Source organism: Aulonocara sp. 'chitande type north' Nkhata Bay, linkage group LG5 (assembly GCF_057382095.1).
Source record: "Aulonocara sp. 'chitande type north' Nkhata Bay isolate Kocher_YH1m ecotype deep benthic linkage group LG5, A_spYH_male_GT1.1, whole genome shotgun sequence".
Taxonomy (NCBI): Eukaryota; Metazoa; Chordata; class Actinopteri; order Cichliformes; family Cichlidae; genus Aulonocara; species Aulonocara sp. 'chitande type north' Nkhata Bay.
In genome coordinates, this window is record NC_141348.1 from 662,191 (window position 1) to 682,311 (window position 20,121).

Below are 20,121 nucleotides of genomic sequence, written 5' to 3' on the forward strand. Positions count from 1 at the left end.
TGCCCATTAATGAGGGCACATTAACGACATTGCTTTTGGCTCTTTTCCAATGTCTTGTGCTGCTAGCTGATGCCACCTACACCACACCAGGGCCTGAGTGACCGGCTGGGGCCACTTACACCACATCAGGGCCTGTGGCTCTGGCTGAGGCCACTTACACCACACCAGGGCCTGTGGCTGCTGGCTTAGGCCACCTACACCACACCAGGGCCTTAGTTGCTATTGAGGCCAATTACACCACACCATGGTCTGTGGCTCTTGCTCAGGCCACTTACACCACACCAGGGCCTGTGGCTGCTGGCTGAGGCCACTTACACCACACCAGGGCCTGTGGCGGCTGGCTGAGGCCACCTACACCACACCAGGGCCTGAGTAACCGGCTGGGGCCACTTACACCACATCAGGGCCTGTGGCTCTGGCTGAGGCCAGTTACACCACAACAGGGCCTGTGGCTGCTGCCTGAGGCCACATACACCACACCAGGGCCTTAGTTGCTATTGAGGCCAATTACACCACACCAGGGTCTGTGGCTCTTGCTCAGGCCACTCACATCACACCAGGCCCTGCGCTTCTGGCCACTTACACCACACCAGGGCCTTATTTGCTATTGAGGCCACTTACACCACACCAGGGCCTGTGGCTCTTGCTCAGGCCACTTACACCACACCAGGGCCTGTGGCTCTTGCTGAGGCCACTTAGACCACACCAGGGCCTGTGGCTGCTGGCTGAGGCCACTTACACCACACCAGGGCCTGTGGCTGCTGGCTGATGCAACCTACACCACACAAGGGCCTGAGTGACCGGCTGGGGCCACTTACACCACATCAGGGCCTGTGGCTCTGGCTGAGGCCACTTTCACCACACCAGGGCCTGTGGCTGCTGGCTGAGGCCACCTACACCACACCAGGGCATTAGTTGCTATTGAGGCCAATTACACCACACCAGGGTCTGTGGCTCTTGCTCAGGCCACTTACACCACACCAGGGCCTGTGGCTCTTGCTCAGGCCACTTACACCACACCAGGGCCTGTGGCTGCTGGCTGAGGCCACCTACACCACACCAGGGCATTAGTTGCTATTGAGGCCAATTACACCACACCAGGGTCTGTGGCTCTTGCTCAGGCCACTTACACCACACCAGGGCCTGTGGCTCTTGCTCAGGCCACTTACACCACACCAGGGCCTGTGGCACTGGCTGAGGCCACTTACACCACACCAGGGCCTGTGGCTGCTGGCTGAGGCCACTTACACCACACCAGGGCCTGTGGCTGCTGGCTGAGGCCACTTACACCACACCAGGGCCTGTGGCTGCTGGCTGAGGCCACCTACACCACACCAGGGCCTGTGGCTGCTGGCTGAGGCGACTTACACCACACCAGGGCCCTTTTGCTGCTGGCTGAGGCCACTTACACCACACCAGTGCCTGTGGCTTCTGTCTGAGGCGACTTACACCACACCAGGGCCTGTGGCTGCTGGCTGAGGCCAATTACACCACACCAGGGTCTGTGGCTCTTGCTCAAGCCACTTACACCACACCAGGGCCTGTGGCACTGGCTGAGGCCACTTACACCACAAAAGGGCCTGAGTGACCGGCTGGGGCCACTTACACCACACCAGGGCCTGTGGCTGCTGGCTGAGGCCACCTACACCACACCAGGGCCTGTGGCTGCTGGCTGAGGCCACTTACACCACACCAGTGCCTGTGGCTGCTGGCTGATTCCACTTACACCACACCAGGGCCTGTGGCTCTTGCTCAGGCCACTCATATCACACCAGGCCCTGTGCTTCTGGCTGAGGCCATCTTCACCAAACCAGGCCCTGTGCTGCTTGCTGTGGCCATGTACAACACACCAGGCCCTGTGCTGGTTCCTGAGGCCATCTTCAACAATCCAGGGCCTGTGCTGTTGGATAAATGCCAAACTGAGCCTTTGGGTTAGGGTATTATGCAAACATGCAGGTATGGTTATAGGATTGTCTTCGTAACTTCAGGTACTTGCCACCTAATCACTTGAATCCATAAATTGAGACATTGTGCTGGGGCCAGCAGCTTACGGCCATACCACCCTAAGCACCCCCGACCGGGTCTGATCTCGGAAGCTAAGCAGGGCTGGGCTTGGTTAGTACTTGGATGGGAGACTGCCTGGGAATACCTGGTGCTGTAAGCCTTTCATTTTCATGTCATTGAACCGCTTTTGATCCAGAGAAGGGGTGTATTAAAAGACCAAAAGCAGCTCCCCATTAATGAGGGCACATTAATGACATTGCTTTTGGCTCTTTTCCAATGTCTTGTGCTGCTAGCTGATGCCACCTACACCACACCAGGGCCTGAGTGACCGGCTGGGGCCACTTACACCACATCAGGGCCTGTTGCTCTGGCTGAGGCCAGTTACACCACAACAGGGCCTGTGGCTGCTGGCTGAGGCCACATACACCACACCAGGGCCTTAGTTGCTATTGAGGCCATTTACACCACACCAGGGTCTGTGGCTCTTGCTCAGGCCACTTACACCACACCAGGGCCTGTGGCACTGGCTCAGGCCGCTTAGACCACACCAGGGCCTGTGGCTGCTGGCTGAGGCGACTTACACCACACCAGGGCCTGTTGCTGCTGGCTGAGGCCACTTACACCACACCAGGGACTGTGGCTTCTGGCTGAGGTGACTTACACCACACCAGGGCCTGTGGCTGCTGGCTGAGGCCACTTACACCACACCAGGGCCTGTGGCTCTTGCTCAGGCCACTTACACCACACCAGGGCCTGTGGCTCTTGCTCAGGCCACTCACATCACACCAGGCCCTGCTCTTCTGGCCGAGGCCATCTTCACCAAACCAGGCCCTGTGCTGCTAGCTGTGGCCATGTACAACACACCAGGCCCTGTGCTGGTTCCTGAGGCCATCTTCAACAATCCAGGGCCTGTGCTGTTGGATAAATGCTAAACTGAGCCTTTGGGTTAGGGTATTATGCAAACATGCAGGTATCGTTATAGGATTGTCTTCGTAACTTCAGGTACTTGCCACCTAATCACTTGAATCCATAAATTGAGACATTGTGCTGGAGCCAGCAGCTTACGGCCATACCACCCTGAGCACGCCCGACCTCGTCTGATCTCGGAAGCTAAGCAGGGCTGGGCTTGGTTAGTACTTGGATGGGAGACTGCCTGGGAATACCTGGTGCTGTAAGCCTTTCATTTTCATGTCATTGAACCGCTTTTGATCCAGAGAAGGGGTGTATTAAAAGACCAAAAGCAGCTGCCCATTAATGAGGGCACATTAACGACATTGCTTTTGGCTGTTTTCCAATGTCTTGTGCTGCTAGCTGATGCCACTTACACCACACCAGGGCCTGTGGCTGCTGGCTGATGCCACTTACACCACACCAGGGCCTGTGGCTGCTGGCTGAGGCCACCTACACCACACCAGGGCCTTAGTTGCTATTGAGGCCAATTACACCACACCAGGGTCTGTGGCTCTTGCTCAGGCCACTTACACCACACCAGGGCCTGTGGCACTGGCTGAGGCCACTTACACCACACCAGGGCCTGTGGCTGCTGGCTGAGGCCACCTACACCACACCAGGGCCTTAGTTGCTATTGAGGCCAATTACACCACACAAGGGCCTGTGGCTGCTGGCTGAGGCCACCTACACCACACCAGGGCCTGTGGCTGCTGGCTGAGGCCACTTACAACACACCAGGGCCTGTGGCTGCTGGCTGAGGCCACCTACACCACACCAGGGCCTGTGGCTGCTGGCTGAGGCCACTTACAACACACCAGGGTCTGTGGCTCTTGCTCAGGCCACTCATATCACACCAGGCCCTGTGCTTCTGGCCGAGGCCATCTTCACCAAACCAGGCCCTGTGCTGCTTGCTGTGGCCATGTACAACACACCAGGCCTTGTGCTGGTTCCTGACGCCATCTTCAACAATCCAGGGCCTGTGCTGTTGGATAAATGCCAAACTGAGCCTTTGGGTTAGGGTATTATGCAAACATGCAGTTATGGTTATAGGATTGTCTTCGTAACTTCAGGTACTTGCCACCTAATCACTTGAATCCATAAATTGAGACATTGTGCTGGGGTCAGCAGCTTACGGCCATACCACCCTGAGCACGCCCGACCTCGTCTGATCTCGGAAGCTAAGCAGGGCTGGGCTTGGTTAGTACTTGGATGGGAGACTGCCTGGGACTACCTGGTGCTGTAAGCCTTTCATTTTCATGTCATTGAACCGCTTTTGATCCAGAGAAGGGGTGTATTAAAAGACCAAAAGCAGCTGCCCATTAATGAGGGCACATTAACGACATTGCTTTTGGCTGTTTTCCAATGTCTTGTGCTGCTAGCTGATGCCACCTACACCACACCAGGGCCTTAGTTGCTATTGAGGCCAATTACACCACACCAGGGTCTTTGGCTCTTGCTCAGGCCACTTACACCACACCAGGGCCTGTGGCACTGGCTGAGGCCACTTACACCACACCAGGGCCTGTGGCTCCTGGCTGAGGCCACTTACACCACACCAGGGCCTTATTTGCTATTGAGGCCACTTACACCACACCAGGGCCTGTGGCTCTTGCTCAGGCCACTTACACCACACCAGGGCCTGTGGCTCTTGCTCAGGCCACTCATATCACACCAGGACCTGCGCTTCTGGCCGAGGCCATCTTCACCAAACCAGGCCCTGTGCTGCTAGCTGTGGCCATGTACAACACACCAGGCCCTGTGCTGGTTCCTGAGGCCATCTTCAACAATCCAGGGCCTGTGCTGTTGGATAAATGCTAAACTGAGCCTTTGGGTTAGGGTATTATGCAAACATGAAGGTAGGGTTATAGGATTGTCTTCGTAACTTCAGGTACTTGCCACCTAATCACCTGAATCCATAAATTGAGACATTGTGCTGGGGCCAGCACCTTACGGCCATACCACCCTGAGCACGCCCGACCTCGTCTGATCTCGGAAGCTGAGCAGGGCTGGGCTTGGTTAGTACTTGGATGGGAGACTGCCTGGGAATACCTGGTGCTGTAAGCCTTTCATTTTCATGTCATTGAACCGCTTTTGATCCAGAGAAGGGGTGTATTAAAAGACCAAAAGCAGCTGCCCATTAATGAGGGCACATTAACGACATTGCTTTTGGCTGTTTTCCAATGTCTTGTGATGCTAGCTGGTGCCACCTACACCACACCAGGGCCTGAGTGACCGGCTGGGGCCACTTACACCACATCAGGGCCTGTGGCTCTGGCTGAGGCCACTTACACCACACCAGGGCCTGTGGCTGCTGGCTGAGGCCACTTACACCACACCAGGGCCTGTGGCTGCTGGCTGAGGCCACTTACACCACACCAGGGCCTTAGTTGCTATTGAGGCCAATTACACCACACCATGGTCTGTGGCTCTTGCTCAGGCCACTTACACCACACCAGGGCCTGTGGCACTGGCTGAGGCCACTTACACCACACCAGGGCCTGTGGCTGCTGGCTGAGGCCACTTACACCACACAAGGGCTTGTGGCTGCTGGCTGAGGCCACCTACACCACACCAGGGCCTGTGGCTCTTGCTCAGGCCACTTACACCACGCCAGGGCCTGTGGCTCTTGCTCAGGCCACTTACACCACACCAGGGCCTGTGGCTCTTGCTCAGGCCACTCATATCACACCAGGGCCTGTGCTTCTGACTGAGGCCACTTAGACCACACCAGGGCCTGTGGCTGCTGGCTGAGGCCACTTACACCACACCAGGGCCTGTGGCTGCTGGCTGAGGCCATCTACACCACACCAGGGCCTGTGGCTGCTGGCTGAGGCGACTTACACCACACCAGGGCCCTTTTGCTGCTGGCTGAGGCCACTTACACCACACCAGTGCCTGTGGCTTCTGGCTGAGGCGACTTACACCACACCAGGGCCTGTGGCTGCTGGCTGAGGCCACTTACACCACACCAGGGCCTGTGGCTGCTGGCTTAGGCCACTTATACCACACCAGGGCCTGTGGCTGCTGGCTGAGGCCACCTACACCACACCAGGGCATTAGTTGCTATTGAGGCCAATTACACCACACCAGGGTCTGTGGCTCTTGCTCAGGCCACTTACACCACACCAGGGCCTGTGGCTCTTGCTCAGGCCACTTACACCACACCAGGGCCTGTGGCTCTTGCTCAGGCCACTTACACCACACCAGGGCCTGTGGCTGCTGGCTGAGGCCACTTACACCACACCAGGGCCTGTGGCTGCTGGCTGAGGCCACTTACACCACACCAGGGCCTTAGTTGCTATTGAGGCCAATTACACCACACCAGGGCCTGTGGCTCTTGCTCAGGCCACTTACACCACACCAGGGCCTGTGGCTGCTGGCTGAGGCCACTTACACCACACCAGGGCCTGTGGCTCTTGCTCAGGCCACTTACACCACACCAGGGCCTGTGGCACTGGCTGAGGCCACTTAGACCACACCAGGGCCTGTGGCTGCTTGCTGAGGCCACTCACACCACACCAGGGCCTGTGGCTGCTAGCTGAGGCCACTTACACCAAACCAGGGCCTGTGGCTGCTTGCTGAGGCCATCTTCACCAAACCAGGCCCTGTGCTGCTTGCTGTGGCCATGTAAAACACACCAGGTCCTGTGCTGGTTCTTGAGGCCATCTTCAACAATCCAGGGCCTGTGCTGTTGGATAAATGCCAAACTGAGCCTTTTGGTTAGGGTATTATGCAAACATGCAGGTATGGTTATAGGATTGTCTTCGTAACTTCAGGTACTTGCCACCTAATCACTTGAATCCATAAATTGAGACATTGTGCTGGGGCCAGCAGCTTACGGCCATACCACCCTGAGCACGCCCGACCTCGTCTGATCTCGGAAGCTAAGCAGGGCTGGGCTTGGTTAGTACTTGGATGGGAGACTGCCTGGGAATACCTGGTGCTGTAAGCCTTTCTTTTTCATGTCATTGAACCGCTTTTGATCCAGAGAAGGGGTGTATTAAAAGACCAGAAGCAGCTCCCCATTAATGAGGGCACATTAACGACATTGCTTTTGGCTGTTTTCCAATGTCTTGTGCTGCTAGCTGATGCAACCTACACCACACAAGGGCCTGAGGGACCGGCTGGGGCCACTTACACCACATCAGGGCCTGTGGCTGCTGGCTGAGGCCACTTACACCACACCAGGGCCTGTGGCTGCTGGCTGAGGCCACCTACACCACACCAGGGCCTTAGTTGCTATTGAGGCCAATTACACCACACCAGGGTCTGTGGCTCTTGCTCAGGCCACTTACACCACACCAGGGCCTGTGTCACTGGCTGAGGCCACTTACACCACACCAGGGCCTTAGTTGCTATTGAGGCCAATTACACCACACAAGGGCCTGTGGCTGCTGGCTGAGGCCACCTACACCACACCAGGGCCTGTGGCTGCTGGCTGAGGCCACTTACACCACACCAGGGCCCTTTTGCTGCTGGCTGAGGCCACTTACACCACACCAGTGCCTGTGGCTTCTGGCTGAGGCGACTTACACCACACCAGGGCCTGTGGCTGCTGGCCGAGGCCACTTACACCACACCAGGGCCTGTGGCTGCTGGCTGAGGCCACCTACACCACACCAGGGCATTAGTTGCTATTGAGGCCAATTACACCACACCAGGGTCTGTGGCTCTTGCTCAGGCCACTTACACCACACCAGGGCCTGTGGCTCTTGCTCAGGCCACTTACACCACACCAGGGCCTGTGGCTGCTGGCTGAGGCCACTTACACCACACCAGGGCCTGTGGCTGCTGGCTGAGGCCACCTACACCACACCAGGGCCTGTGGCTGCTGGCTGAGGCCACCTACACCACACCAGGGCCTGTGGCTGCTGGCTGAGGCCACTTACACCACACCAAGGCCTGTGGCTCTTGCTCAGGCCACTCACATCACACCAGGCCCTGCGCTTCTGGCCGAGGCCATCTTCACCAAACCAGGCCCTGTGCTCCTTGCTGTGGCCATGTACAACACACCAGGCCCTGTGCTGGTTCCTGAGGCCATCTTCAACAATCCAGGGCCTGTGCTGTTGGATAAATGCCAAACTGAGCCTTTGGGTTAGGGTATTATGCAAACATGCAGGTATGGTTATAGCATTGTCTTCGTAACTTCAGGTACTTGCCACCTAATCACTTGAATCCATAAATTGAGACATTGTGCTGGGGCCAACAGCTTACGGCCATACCACCCTGAGCACGCCCGACCTCGTCTGATCTCGGAAGCTAAGCAGGGCTGGGCTTGGTTAGTACTTGGATGGGAGACTGCCTGGGAATACCTGGTGCTGTAAGCCTTTGATTTTCATGTCATTGAACCGCTTTTGATCCAGAGAAGGGGTGTATTAAAAGACCAAAAGCAGCTGCCCATTAATGAGGGCACATTAACGACACTGCTTTTGGCTCTTTTCCAATGTCTTGTGCTGCTAGCTGATGCAACCTACACCACACAAGGGCCTGAGTGACCGGCTGGGGCCACTTACACCACATCAGGGCCTGTGGCTCTGGCTGAGGCCACTTTCACCACACCAGGGCCTGTGGCTGCTGGCTGAGGCCACCTACACCACACCAGGGCATTAGTTGCTATTGAGGCCAATTACACCACACCAGGGTCTGTGGCTCTTGCTCAGGCCACTTACACCACACCAGGGCCTGTGGCTCTTGCTCAGGCCACTTACACCACACCAGGGCCTGTGGCTGCTGGCTTAGGCCACCTACACCACACCAGGGCATTAGTTGCTATTGAGGCCAATTACACCACACCAGGGTCTGTGGCTCTTGCTCAGGCCACTTACACCACACCAGGGCCTGTGGCTCTTGCTCAGGCCACTTACACCACACCAGGGCCTGTGGCACTGGCTGAGGCCACTTACACCACACCAGGGCCTGTGGCTGCTGGCTGAGGCCACTTACACCACACCAGGGCCTGTGGCTGCTGGCTGAGGCCACTTACACCACACCAGGGCCTGTGGCTGGTGGCTGAGGCCACCTACACCACACCAGGGCCTGTGGCTGCTGGCTGAGGCCACTTACACCACACCAGGGCCCTTTTGCTGCTGGCTGAGGCCACTTACACCACACCAGTGCCTGTGGCTTCTGTCTGAGGCGACTTACACCACACCAGGGCCTGTGGCTGCTGGCTGAGGCCAATTACACCACACCAGGGTCTGTGGCTCTTGCTCAGACCACTTACACCACACCAGGGCCTGTGGCACTGGCTGAGGCCACTTACACCACACCAGGGCCTGTGGCTGCTGGCTGAGGCCACTTACACCACACCAGGGCCTGTGGCTGCTGGCTGAGGCCACCTACACCACACCAGGGCCTGTGGCTGCTGGCTGAGGCGACTTACACCACACCAGGGCCCTTTTGCTGCTGGCTGAGGCCACCTACACCACACCAGGGCCTGTGGCTTCTGGCTGAGGCGACTTACACCACACCAGGGCCTGTGGCTGCTGGCTGAGGCCACTTACACCACACCAAGGCCTGTGGCTCTTGCTCAGGCCACTCACATCACACCAGGGCCTGTGCTGCTAGCTGAGGCCACTTACACCAAACCAGGGCCTGTGGCTGCTTGCTGAGGCCATCTTCACCAAACCAGGCCCTGTGCTGCTTGCTGTGGCCATGTAAAACACACCAGGTCCTGTGCTGGTTCTTGAGGCCATCTTCAACAATCCAGGGCCTGTGCTGTTGGATAAATGCCAAACTGAGCCTTTTGGTTAGGGTATTATGCAAACATGCAGGTATGGTTATAGGATTGTCTTCGTAACTTCAGGTACTTGCCACCTAATCACTTGAATCCATAAATTGAGACATTGTGCTGGGGCCAGCAGCTTACGGCCATACCACCCTGAGCACGCCCGACCTCGTCTGATCTCGGAAGCTAAGCAGGGCTGGGCTTGGTTAGTACTTGGATGGGAGACTGCCTGGGAATACCTGGTGCTGTAAGCCTTTCATTTTCATGTCATTGAACCGCTTTTGATCCAGAGAAGGGGTGTATTAAAAGACCAGAAGCAGCTCCCCATTAATGAGGGCACATTAACGACATTGCTTTTGGCTGTTTTCCAATGTCTTGTGCTGCTAGCTGATGCCACCTACACCACACCAGGGCCTGAGTGACCGGCTGGGGCCACTTACACCACATCAGGGCCTGTTGCTCTGGCTGAGGCCACTTACACCACACCAGGGCCTGTGGCTGCTGGCTGAGGCCACTTACACCACACCAGGGCCTGTGGCTGCTGGCTGAGGCCACCTACACCACACCAGGGCCTTAGTTGCTATTGAGGCCAATTACACCACACCAGGGTATGTGGCTCTTGCTCAGGCCACTTACACCACACCAGGGCCTTAGTTGCTATTGAGGCCAATTACACCACACCAGGGCCTGTGGCACTGGCTGAGGCCACTTACACCACACCAGGGCCTGTGGCTGCTGGTAGAGGCCACTTACACCACACAAGGGCCTGTGGCTGCTGGCTGAGGCCACCTACACCACACCAGGGCCTGTGGCTGCTGGCTGAGGCCACTTACAACACACCAGGGCCTGTGGCTCTTGCTCAGGCCACTCATATCACACCAGGCCCTGTGCTTCTGGCCGAGGCCATCTTCACCAAACCAGGCCCTGTGCTGCTTGCTGTGGCCATGTACAACACACCAGGCCCTGTGCTGGTTCCTGAGGCCATCTTCAACAATCCAGGGCCTGTGCTGTTGGGTAAATGCCAAACTGAGCCTTTGGGTTAGGGTATTATGCAAACATGCAGGTATGGTTATAGGATTATCTTCGTAACTTCAGGTACTTGCCACCTAATCACTTGAATCCATAAATTGAGACATTGTGCTGGAGCCAGCAGCTTACGGCCATACCACCCTGAGCACGCCCGACCTCGTCTGATCTCGGAAGCTAAGCAGGGCTGGGCTTGGTTAGTCCTTGGATGGGAGACTGCCTGGGAATACCTGGTGCTGTAAGCCTTTCATTTTCATGTCATTGAACCGCTTTTGATCCAGAGAAGGGGTGTATTAAAAGACCAAAAGCAGCTGCCCATTAATGAGGGTACATTAACGACATTGCTTTTGGCTGTTTTCCAATGTCTTGTGCTGCTAGCTGATGCCACCTACACCACACCAGGGCCTTAGTTGCTATTGAGGCCAATTACACCACACCAGGGTCTTTGGCTCTTGCTCAGGCCACTTACACCACACCAGGGCCTGTGGCACTGGCTGAGGCCACTTACACCACACCAGGGCCTTATTTGCTATTGAGGCCACTTACACCACACCAGGGCCTGTGGCTCTTGCTCAGGCCACTTACACCACACCAGGGCCTGTGGCTCTTGCTCAGGCCACTCACATCACACCAGGCCCTGCGCTTCTGGCCGAGGCCATCTTCACCAAACCAGGCCCTGTGCTGCTAGCTGTGGCCATGTACAACACACCAGGCCCTGTGCTGGTTCCTGAGGCCATCTTCAACAATCCAGGGCCTGTGCTGTTGGATAAATGCTAAACTGAGCCTTTGGGTTAGGGTATTATGCAAACATGAAGGTAGGGTTATAGGATTGTCTTCGTAACTTCAGGTACTTGCCACCTAATCACCTGAATCCATAAATTGAGACATTGTGCTGGGGCCAGCAGCTTACGGCCATACCACCCTGAGCACGCCCGACCTCGTCTGATCTCGGAAGCTGACCAGGGCTGGGCTTGGTTAGTACTTGGATGGGAGACTGCCTGGGAATACCTGGTGCTGTAAGCCTTTCATGTCATTGAACCACTTTTGATCCAGAGAAGGGGTGTATTAAAAGACCAAAAGCAGCTGCCCATTAATGAGGGCACATTAACGACATTGCTTTTGGCTGTTTTCCAATGTCTTGTGCTGCTAGCTGATGCCACCTACACCACACCAGGGCCTGAGTGACCGGCTGGGGCCACTTACACCACATCAGGGCCTGTGGCTCTGGCTGAGGCCACTTACACCACACCAGGGCCTGTGGCTGCTGGCTGAGGCCACTTACACCACACCAGGGCCTGTGGCTGCTGGCTGAGGCCACTTACACCACACCAGGGCCTTAGTTGCTATTGAGGCCAATTACACCACACCATGGTCTGTGGCTCTTGCTCAGGCCACTTACACCACACCAGGGCCTGTGGCACTGGCTGAGGCCACTTACACCACACCAGGGCCTGTGGCTGCTGGCTGAGGCCACTTACACCACACAAGGGCTTGTGGCTGCTGGCTGAGGCCACCTACACCACACCAGGGCCTGTGGCTGCTGGCTGAGGCCACCTACACCACACCAGGGCCTGTGGCTGCTGGCTGAGGCCACTTACACCACACCAGGGCCTTAGTTGCTATTGAGGCCAATTACACCACACCATGGTCTGTGGCTCTTGCTCAGGCCACTTACACCACACCAGGGCCTGTGGCACTGGCTGAGGCCACTTACACCACACCAGGGCCTGTGGCTGCTGGCTGAGGCCACCTACACCACACCAGGGCCTGTGGCTGCTGGCTGAGGCGACTTACACCACACCAGGGCCCTTTTGCTGCTGGCTGAGGCCACTTACACCACACCAGTGCCTGTGGCTTCTGGCTGAGGCGACTTACACCACACCAGGGCCTGTGGCTGCTGGCTGAGGCCACTTACACCACACCAGGGCCTGTGGCTCTTGCTCAGGCCACTCACATCACACCAGGCCCTGCGCTTCTGGCCGAGGCCATCTTCACCAAACCAGGCCCTGTGGTTCTTGCTCAGGCCACTTACACCACACCAGGGCCTGTGGCTCTGGCTTAGGCCAATTACACCACACCAGGGTCTGTGGCTCTTGCTGAGGCCACTTACACCACACCAGGGCCTGTGGCTGCTGGCTGAGGCCACTTACACCACACCAGGAACTGTGGCTGCTGGCTGAGACCACCTACACCACACCAGGGCCTGTGGCTGCTTGCTGAGGCGACTTACACCACACCACGGCCTGTTGCTGCTGGCTGAGGCCACTTACACCACACCAGTGCCTGTGGCTTCTGGCTGAGGCGACTTACACCACACCAGGGCCTGTTGCTGCTGGCTGAGGCCACTTACACCACACCAGGGCCTGTGGCTGCTGGCTCAGGCCACTCATATCAAACCAGGTCCTGTGCTTCTGGCCGAGGCCATCTTCACCAAACCAGGCCCTGTGCTGCTAGCTGAGGCGACTTACACCACATCAGGGCCTGTGGCTCTGGCTGAGGCCACTTACACCACACCAGGGCCTGTGGCTGCTGGCTGAGGCCACTTACACCACACCAGGGCCTGTGGCTGCTGGCTGAGGCCACATACACCACACCAGGGCCTTAGTTGCTATTGAGGCCTATTACACCACACCAGGGTCTGTGGCTCTTGCTCAGGCCACTCACATCACACCAGGCCCTGCGCTTCTGGCCACTTACACCACACCAGGGCCTGTGGCTGCTGGCTGAGGCCACTTACACCATACCAGGGCCTGTGGCTGTTGGCTGAGGCCACTTACACCACACCAGGGCCTTAGTTGCTATTGAGGCCACTTACACCACACCAGGGCCTGTGGCTCTGGCTGAGGCCACTTACACCACACCAGGGCCTTATTTGCTATTCAGGCCAGTTACACCACACCAGGGCCTGTGGCTCTGGCTCAGGCCACTTACACCACACCAGGGCCTGTGGCTGCTGGCTGATTCCACTTACACCACACCAGGGCCTGTGGCTCTTGCTCAGGCCACTCATATCACACCAGGCCCTGTGCTTCTGGCTGAGGCCATCTTCACCAAACCAGGCCCTGTGCTGCTTGCTGTGGCCATCTTCAACAATCCAGGGCCTGTGCTGTTGGATAAATGCCAAACTGAGCCTTTGGGTTAGGGTATTATGCAAACATGCAGGTATGGTTATAGGATTGTCTTCGTAACTTCAGGTACTTGCCACCTAATCACTTGAATCCATAAATTGAGACATTGTGCTGGGGCCAGCAGCTTACGGCCATACCACCCTAAGCACGCCCAACCTCGTCTGATCTCGGAAGCTAAGCAGGGCTGGGCTTGGTTAGTACTTGGATGGGAGACTGCCTGGGAATACCTGGTGCTGTAAGGCTTTCATTTTCATGTCATTGAACCGCTTTTGATCCAGAGAAGGGGTGTATTAAAAGACCAAAAGCAGCTCCCCATTAATGAGGGCACATTAACGACATTGCTTTTGGCTCTTTTCCAATGTCTTGTGCTGCTAGCTGATGCCACCTACACCACACCAGGGCCTGAGTGACCGGCTGGGGCCACTTACACCACATCAGGGCCTGTTGCACTGGCTGAGGCCAGTTACACCACAACAGGGCCTGTGGCTGCTGGCTGAGGCCACATACACCACACCAGGGCCTTAGTTGCTATTGAGGCCATTTACACCACACCAGGGTCTGTGGCTCTTGCTCAGGCCACTTACACCACACCAGGGCCTGTGGCACTGGCTCAGGCCGCTTAGACCACACCAGGGCCTTAGTTGCTATTGAGGCCACTTACACCACACCAGGGCCTGTGGCTGCTGGCTGAGGCCACCTACACCACACCAGGGCCTGTGGCTGCTGGCTGAGGCCACTTACACCACACCAGGGCCTGTGGCTGCTGGCTGAGGCCACTTACACCACACCAGAGCCTGTGGCTGCTGGCTGAGGCCACTTACACCACACAAGGGCCTGTGGCTGCTGGCTGAGGCCACCTACACCACACCAGGGCCTGTGGCTGCTGGCTGAGGCCACTTACAACACACCAGGGCCTGTGGCTCTTGCTCAGGCCACTCATATCACACCAGGCCCTGTGCTTCTGGCCGAGGCCATCTTCACCAAACCAGGCCCTGTGCTGCTTGCTGTGGCCATGTACAACACACCAGGCCCTGTGCTGGTTCCTGAGGCCATCTTCACCAAACCAGGGCCTGTGGCTCTTGCTCAGGCCACTTACACCACACCAGGGCCTTATTTGCTATTGAGGCCACTTACACCACACCAGGGCCTGTGGCTCTGGCTTTGGCCACTTACACCACACCAGGGCCTGTGGCACTTGCTCAGGCCACTTACACCACACCAGGGCCTGTGGCTGCTGGCTGAGGCCACTTACACCACACCAGGGCCTGTGGCTGCTGGCTGAGGCCACTTACACCACACCAGGGCCTGTGGCTGCTGGCTGAGGCCACTTAAACCACACCAGGGCCTGTGGCTGCTGGCTGAGGCCACTTACACCAAACCAGGGCCTGTGGCTGCTTGCTGAGGCCATCTTCACCAAACCAGGCCCCGTGCTGCTTGCTGTGGCCATGTAAAACACACCAGGTCCTGTGCTGGTTCTTGAGGCCATCTTCAACAATCCAGGGCCTGTGCTGTGGGATAAATGCCAAACTGAGCCTTTGGGTTAGGGTATTATGCAAACATGCAGGTATGGTTATAGGATTGTCTTCGTAACTTCAGGTACTTGCCACCTAATCACTTGAATTCATAAATTGAGACATTGTGCTGGGGCCAGCAGCTTACGGCCATACCACCTTGAGCACGCCCGACCTCGTCTGATCTCGGAAGCTAAGCAGGGCTGGGCTTGGTTAGTACTTGGATGGGAGACTGCCTGGGAATACCTGGTGCTGTAAGCCTTTCATTTTCATGTCATTGAACCGCTTTTGATCCAGAGAAGGGGTGTATTAAAAGACCAAAAGCAGCTGCCCATTAATGAGGGCACATTAACGACACTGCTTTTGGCTCTTTTCCAATGTCTTGTGCTGCTAGCTGATGCCACTTACACCACACCAGGGCCTAAGTGACCGGCTGGGGCCACTTACACCACACCAGGGCCTGTGGCTGCTGGCTGAGGCCACCTACACCACACCAGGGCCTGTGGCTGCTGGCTGAGGCCACTTACACCACACCAGGGCCCTTTTGCTGCTGGCTGAGGCCACTTACACCACACCAGTGCCTGTGGCTGCTGGCTGAGGCCACCTACACCACACCAGGGCCTGTGGCTGCTGGCTGAGGCGACTTACACCACACCAGGGCCCTTTTGCTGCTGGCTGAGGCCACTTACACCACACCAGGGCCTGTGGCACTGGCTGAGGCGACTTACACCACACCAGAGCCTGTGGCTGCTGGCTGAGGCCACCTACACCACACCAGGGCCTTAGTTGCTATTGAGGCCACTTACACCACACCAGGGCCTGTGGCTCTGGCTGAGGCCACTTACACCACACCAGGGCCTTATTTGCTATTGAGGCCAGTTACACCACACCAGGGCCTGTGGCTCTGGCTGAGGCCACTTACACCACACCAGGGCCTGTGGCTGCTGGCTGAGGCCACTTACACCACACCAGGGCCCTCTTGCTGCTGGCTGAGGCCACTTACACCACACCAGTGCCTGTGGCTTCTGGCTGAGGCGACTTACACCACACCAGGGCCTGTGGCTGCTGGCTGAGGCCAATTACACCACACCAGGCTCTGTGGCTCTTGCTCAGGCCACTTACACCACACCAGGGCCTGTGGCACTGGCTGAGGCCACTTACACCACACCAGGGCCTGTGGCTGCTGGCTGAGGCCACTTACACCACACCAGGGCTTGTGGCTGCTGGCTGAGGCCAATTACACCACACCAGGGCCTGTGGCTGCTGGCTGAGGCCACCTACACCACACCAGGGCCTGTGGCTGCTGGCTGAGGCGACTTACACCACACCAGAGCCTGTGGCTGCTGGCTGAGGCCACCTACACCACACCAGGGCCTGTGACTGGTGGCTGAGGCCACTTACACCACACCAGGGCCTTAGTTGCTATTGAGGCCACTTACACCACACCAGGGCCTGTGGCTCTGGCTGAGGCCACTTACACCCCACCAGGGCCTTATTTGCTATTGAGGCCAGTTACACCACACCAGGGCCTGTGGCTCTGGCTGAGGCCACTTACACCACACCAGGGCCTGTGGCTGCTGGCTGATTCCACTTACACCACACCAGGGCCTGTGGCTCTTGCGCAGGCCACTCACATCACACCAGGCCCTGCGCTTCTGGCCGAGGCCATCTTCACCAAACCAGGCCCTGTGCTGCTTGCTGTGGCCATGTACAACACACCAGGCCCTGTGCTGGTTCCTGAGGCCATCTTCAACAATCCAGGGCCTGTGCTGTTGGATAAATGCCAAAGTGAGCCTTTGGGTTAGGGTATTATGCAAACATGCAGGTATGGTTATAGGATTGTCTTCGTAACTTCAGGTACTTGCCACCTAATCACTTGAATCCATAAATTGAGACATTGTGCTGGGGCCAACAGCTTACGGCCATACCACCCTGAGCACGCCCGACCTCGTCTGATCTCGGAAGCTAAGCAGGGCTGGGCTTGGTTAGTACTTGGATGGGAGACTGCCTGGGAATACCTGGTGCTGTAAGCCTTTGATTTTCATGTCATTGAACCGCTTTTGATCCAGAGAAGGGGTGTATTAAAAGACCAAAAGCAGCTGCCCATTAATGAGGGCACATTAACGACACTGCTTTTGGCTCTTTTCCAATGTCTTGTGCTGCTAGCTGATGCAACCTACACCACACAAGGGCCTGAGTGACCGGCTGGGGCCACTTACACCACATCAGGGCCTGTGGCTCTGGCTGAGGCCACTTTCACCACACCAGGGCCTGTGGCTGCTGGCTGAGGCCACCTACACCACACCAGGGCATTAGTTGCTATTGAGGCCAATTACACCACACCAGGGTCTGTGGCTCTTGCTCAGGCCACTTACACCACACCAGGGCCTGTGGCTCTTGCTCAGGCCACTTACACCACACCAGGGCCTGTGGCTGCTGGCTTAGGCCACCTACACCACACCAGGGCATTAGTTGCTATTGAGGCCAATTACACCACACCAGGGTCTGTGGCTCTTGCTCAGGCCACTTACACCACACCAGGGCCTGTGGCTCTTGCTCAGGCCACTTACACCACACCAGGGCCTGTGGCACTGGCTGAGGCCACTTACACCACACCAGGGCCTGTGGCTGCTGGCTGAGGCCACTTACACCACACCAGGGCCTGTGGCTGCTGGCTGAGGCCACTTACACCACACCAGGGCCTGTGGCTGGTGGCTGAGGCCACCTACACCACACCAGGGCCTGTGGCTGCTGGCTGAGGCCACTTACACCACACCAGGGCCCTTTTGCTGCTGGCTGAGGCCACTTACACCACACCAGTGCCTGTGGCTTCTGTCTGAGGCGACTTACACCACACCAGGGCCTGTGGCTGCTGGCTGAGGCCAATTACACCACACCAGGGTCTGTGGCTCTTGCTCAGACCACTTACACCACACCAGGGCCTGTGGCACTGGCTGAGGCCACTTACACCACACCAGGGCCTGTGGCTGCTGGCTGAGGCCACTTACACCACACCAGGGCCTGTGGCTGCTGGCTGAGGCCACCTACACCACACCAGGGCCTGTGGCTGCTGGCTGAGGCGACTTACACCACACCAGGGCCCTTTTGCTGCTGGCTGAGGCCACCTACACCACACCAGGGCCTGTGGCTTCTGGCTGAGGCGACTTACACCACACCAGGGCCTGTGGCTGCTGGCTGAGGCCACTTACACCACACCAAGGCCTGTGGCTCTTGCTCAGGCCACTCACATCACACCAGGGCCTGTGCTGCTAGCTGAGGCCACTTACACCAAACCAGGGCCTGTGGCTGCTTGCTGAGGCCATCTTCACCAAACCAGGCCCTGTGCTGCTTGCTGTGGCCATGTAAAACACACCAGGTCCTGTGCTGGTTCTTGAGGCCATCTTCAACAATCCAGGGCCTGTGCTGTTGGATAAATGCCAAACTGAGCCTTTTGGTTAGGGTATTATGCAAACATGCAGGTATGGTTATAGGATTGTCTTCGTAACTTCAGGTACTTGCCACCTAATCACTTGAATCCATAAATTGAGACATTGTGCTGGGGACAGCAGCTTACGGCCGTACCACCCTGAGCACGCCCGACCTCGTCTGATCTCGGAAGCTAAGCAGGGCTGGGCTTGGTTAGTACTTGGATGGGAGACTGCCTGGGAATACCTGGTGCTGTAAGCCTTTCATTTTCATGTCATTGAACCGCTTTTGATCCAGAGAAGGGGTGTATTAAAAGACCAGAAGCAGCTCCCCATTAATGAGGGCACATTAACGACATTGCTTTTGGCTGTTTTCCAATGTCTTGTGCTGCTAGCTGATGCCACCTACACCACACCAGGGCCTGAGTGACCGGCTGGGGCCACTTACACCACATCAGGGCCTGTTGCTCTGGCTGAGGCCACTTACACCACACCAGGGCCTGTGGCTGCTGGCTGAGGCCACTTACACCACACCAGGGCCTGTGGCTGCTGGCTGAGGCCACCTACACCACACCAGGGCCTTAGTTGCTATTGAGGCCAATTACACCACACCAGGGTATGTGGCTCTTGCTCAGGCCACTTACACCACACCAGGGCCTTAGTTGCTATTGAGGCCAATTACACCACACCAGGGCCTGTGGCACTGGCTGAGGCCACTTACACCACACCAGGGCCTGTGGCTGCTGGTAGAGGCCACTTACACCACACAAGGGCCTGTGGCTGCTGGCTGAGGCCACCTACACCACACCAGGGCCTGTGGCTGCTGGCTGAGGCCACTTACAACACACCAGGGCCTGTGGCTCTTGCTCAGGCCACTCATATCACACCAGGCCCTGTGCTTCTGGCCGAGGCCATCTTCACCAAACCAGGCCCTGTGCTGCTTGCTGTGGCCATGTACAACACACCAGGCCCTGTGCTGGTTCCTGAGGCCATCTTCAACAATCCAGGGCCTGTGCTGTTGGGTAAATGCCAAACTGAGCCTTTGGGTTAGGGTATTATGCAAACATGCAGGTATGGTTATAGGATTATCTTCGTAACTTCAGGTACTTGCCACCTAATCACTTGAATCCATAAATTGAGACATTGTGCTGGAGCCAGCAGCTTACGGCCATACCACCCTGAGCACGCCCGACCTCGTCTGATCTCGGAAGCTAAGCAGGGCTGGGCTTGGTTAGTCCTTGGATGGGAGACTGCCTGGGAATACCTGGTGCTGTAAGCCTTTCATTTTCATGTCATTGAACCGCTTTTGATCCAGAGAAGGGGTGTATTAAAAGACCAAAAGCAGCTGC

General features: G+C 57.1%; 7 non-coding genes and 7 pseudogenes across 7 annotated transcripts; all 14 read left to right on the forward strand.

Moving 5' to 3' along the window:
* The first annotated feature begins 2,045 nt into the window (after positions 1-2,045).
* LOC147329160 (5S ribosomal RNA) lies at positions 2,046-2,164 on the forward strand (annotated as a pseudogene).
* An 899-nt stretch (positions 2,165-3,063) lies between these two features.
* On the forward strand, positions 3,064-3,182 carry LOC147329161 (5S ribosomal RNA). Its single transcript, XR_015129401.1, has one exon. It is a non-coding gene; the product is annotated as a 5S ribosomal RNA (ribosomal RNA).
* A 900-nt stretch (positions 3,183-4,082) lies between these two features.
* On the forward strand, positions 4,083-4,201 carry LOC147329162 (5S ribosomal RNA; annotated as a pseudogene).
* A 699-nt stretch (positions 4,202-4,900) lies between these two features.
* LOC147329163 (5S ribosomal RNA) lies at positions 4,901-5,019 on the forward strand (annotated as a pseudogene).
* Positions 5,020-6,788: 1,769 nt separating this feature from the next.
* LOC147329164 (5S ribosomal RNA) lies at positions 6,789-6,907 on the forward strand. The gene has a single exon (XR_015129402.1). It is a non-coding gene; the product is annotated as a 5S ribosomal RNA (ribosomal RNA).
* Positions 6,908-8,163: 1,256 nt separating this feature from the next.
* On the forward strand, positions 8,164-8,282 carry LOC147329165 (5S ribosomal RNA). Its single transcript, XR_015129403.1, has one exon. It is a non-coding gene; the product is annotated as a 5S ribosomal RNA (ribosomal RNA).
* Positions 8,283-9,817: 1,535 nt separating this feature from the next.
* On the forward strand, positions 9,818-9,936 carry LOC147329166 (5S ribosomal RNA). The gene has a single exon (XR_015129404.1). It is a non-coding gene; the product is annotated as a 5S ribosomal RNA (ribosomal RNA).
* Positions 9,937-10,834: 898 nt separating this feature from the next.
* LOC147329167 (5S ribosomal RNA) lies at positions 10,835-10,953 on the forward strand (annotated as a pseudogene).
* Positions 10,954-11,612: 659 nt separating this feature from the next.
* On the forward strand, positions 11,613-11,731 carry LOC147329168 (5S ribosomal RNA; annotated as a pseudogene).
* Positions 11,732-13,959: 2,228 nt separating this feature from the next.
* Positions 13,960-14,078, forward strand: LOC147329169 (5S ribosomal RNA; annotated as a pseudogene).
* Positions 14,079-15,489: 1,411 nt separating this feature from the next.
* On the forward strand, positions 15,490-15,608 carry LOC147329170 (5S ribosomal RNA). The gene has a single exon (XR_015129602.1). It is a non-coding gene; the product is annotated as a 5S ribosomal RNA (ribosomal RNA).
* Positions 15,609-17,261: 1,653 nt separating this feature from the next.
* Positions 17,262-17,380, forward strand: LOC147329171 (5S ribosomal RNA). Its single transcript, XR_015129405.1, has one exon. It is a non-coding gene; the product is annotated as a 5S ribosomal RNA (ribosomal RNA).
* A 1,535-nt stretch (positions 17,381-18,915) lies between these two features.
* Positions 18,916-19,034, forward strand: LOC147329172 (5S ribosomal RNA). The gene has a single exon (XR_015129757.1). It is a non-coding gene; the product is annotated as a 5S ribosomal RNA (ribosomal RNA).
* An 898-nt stretch (positions 19,035-19,932) lies between these two features.
* Positions 19,933-20,051, forward strand: LOC147329173 (5S ribosomal RNA; annotated as a pseudogene).
* Positions 20,052-20,121: the final 70 nt, after the last annotated feature.